Below are 2,718 nucleotides of genomic sequence, written 5' to 3'. Positions count from 1 at the left end.
TCCACCTTAAATAGTCCAGCAGTTCTGACACCTGAAGTGCCAGAATGTAGCTGCTGCACCATTTAAGGTGGAACGGGAAAATTCGAACAAGAAGCTGGTGAATATCTGACTTCAGCTTCATATCACTGAAGAATTAGGGGAGGGTGATAATAAATAATTGCCCCCCTCTTCGAAGGGATATGATGCCCTAAATGTAACTAAAGCCCAGCAGTGAGGAGCTGAACTTTACCCTCCTCTGCTGTCACTGAAGACGGGCCGGGTCGCCTACAGAGCAGCGCTGGTAGCTGTTAATGAAGTGATGCTCTTTTTATTTGAGGGTCCCAATTCAGAGGGAAGATTTCAACCACTACCCTGTAACTCAGTTCCAAGAGGTTAGGGTGACACTCGAAAACAAGGGGTAGGGGTAAAAAGAAGAAATGGGACTGGGCCGTAGTCTCTGTGGAATTTATCCACAGCAGAACAAACTTAGTAACTCAGATCTCACAACGCTGATTTTTGATCAGTACTGATCGGCATGAATCACAAAGGTTTATAAATCTAGTTGACAAGGGAAGGTAGGCTGAGGAGAAAGACAACACAGATAGTGAAGAGACAGTACCATATATTTACCATCATCCCCGTTAGTACAGTGGACAGTATCTCTGCCTGTCACGCTGAAGACCGGGGATCGATTCCCCGACGGGGAGGCTTTGTCCTTTTCTGGGGTTAGGGAACCAGCCCTGTGACCAGAAGGTCGCTGGTTCAATCTCCTGAGCCGACAGGACGTGACTGAAGTGCCCCTGAGCAAGAAACCTAACCCCCAACTGCTCCCTGGGCGCTGCAGATAGGGCTGCCCACCACTCCGGGCAAGTGTGCTCACTGCCCCCTAGTGTGCATGTGGCATTTCACTGCACGGATGGGTCAAATGTGGAGGTGAAATTTCCTCGTTGTGGGACTAATAAGGGTGACTTAATCTTGATCTTACATATTGGGCGTCAGAGCCAAAAGGAATGATGTAAGTTTTACTCAAGAAGGTTGCATTTTCTGTAATCTGGCCCTTGAGGTTCTCAGTGCTCGTCCTGGAGCACCTCTGACTGCAACTAATGAACTAACAAGTCAACACTTTGAAGCAACTGTGTGATCATTTATCTAGTTTGCACAGCGTAACTGGTCAGCTATGAACGTCTTTTACTTCCACTGGCCTCGTAGCTCAAGTGCAAAACTAAAGAAACAAGCTTTCAGACACCAAACATGGATTTTCCTGCCGCACTGTGATGTACCTCCAAGTGAAAGATGATCAGCGAGGGTCTTTGAGCCAGTTGAGCCGTTTCCTTGGTGACAGGTGGGGGTGGGAGGGGGAGGTGAAACATGACTTTATTGGCTAATATAATTTTTCCCCATCTGCTGATACAACAATGACCATCAAAATTACCAGATGTTTCACATTTTGATGGAATATTGCAGGAAAACAAGGAAAATGGACAATTCCACCGAGGTACGGAGACTTACACACCTGGGGAGCTTATAGTATCTGGTGCTTACCTGATAGTATGTGGAGCTCACACACAGTATCTGGTGCTCACCTGATTTTTTTTTTTTTTACCCAGTTTTTGAATTGTGTCTATTTATGTATTGACGGAGGTTTGATGGAAATGAGAAACAAGAACAGCCAAGTTTTACATTCTATGTTTTGTGAAACCTTTTGGCACCTATTTATCCTTCATTGTATGTGCGATGAGCTCAGCCATGTCACTGATAATAATAATAATAATAATAATATCTTTATTTCTAGGGCACTTTACACAGTGGCTGCTCGAAGTGCTTTACACACAGGTGATATAGTTTATTCTATTCCTGTTAAGCTTTAAGAATTAATTTAAAATAAGACGACTAATCAAATTTAAATATATATATATAGATCTATGATGCAGCATTTTGTACACGTAGCAGTGCAGTCGTGGATTATTTCCTTAGAAACAAGATCATTACAGTGATCAACCCAGCCTGTAACAATCGCATTAACACGTTTCTCTGCGTCGCTCTGAGATACGAAAGGCTGAACTTTAGCAATATTTCTTAAATGAGCTACTTTAGTGACCGTGTCTACATGCGGAATAAAACAGAGCTCATATTCTTAATGCAGGTTTTTGTACCTCGGGTTTGGAATACAGAACTAAACAAACAAGCTTCTCATAAAGCACTTTTCTCTAAATTTTAGCACCAAAGATCAGTTTTTCACTTTTCTTCTTGATTTAGTTGTAGAAAATAATAATAATAATGATACCAGAGATATCTGACACACAGCTGGTAAGCCTGTCAACAATCCTGATTTTCAGTATCATGGCATGTAAACAGAATGACGATAAAAACTTATGTTTCTTAATGGCATCACCCAGAAACAACGTACAAAAATAACAGCAAAGGCCCTAAAACTGAACCTTGTGGGACTCCACAAGAAATGTTACATTATGCATCCTTGATGGCCAAGTTCGAAAGGCTTCGGACACCTTTGTTTTTAACAAAATCATATAGTACTGATTAAGTGATTAAACATGGACACTGCTTGGATACTTGCACCACTTGGGAGCTCCCAAGAATTTTTCTTTCAAATGATTTATGATGTGATAAATCATGTTTAATATGAACATGGACATGAACTAACAAGGAAAAAGGTTGATTTCCAGGTGACTGTAAAGGGAAAATTGTGTGAATATTTTTGCCCAAAGCAAATGGGCAACA

At 41.7% G+C, this 2,718-nt stretch overlaps 1 non-coding gene across 1 annotated transcript; it reads left to right on the top strand.

Moving 5' to 3' along the window:
* Positions 1-614: 614 nt before the first annotated feature.
* trnad-guc lies at positions 615-686 on the top strand. Its single transcript has one exon. It is a non-coding gene; the product is annotated as a tRNA-Asp (tRNA).
* Positions 687-2,718: the final 2,032 nt, after the last annotated feature.

The sequence above is a fragment of the Colossoma macropomum genome, unplaced genomic scaffold (genome assembly GCF_904425465.1).
Source record: "Colossoma macropomum unplaced genomic scaffold, Colossoma_macropomum, whole genome shotgun sequence".
Classification (NCBI taxonomy): Eukaryota; Metazoa; Chordata; class Actinopteri; order Characiformes; family Serrasalmidae; genus Colossoma; species Colossoma macropomum.
Note: the sequence above shows the minus strand (reverse complement) of the source record. Positions and strands in the feature narration are given on the sequence as shown.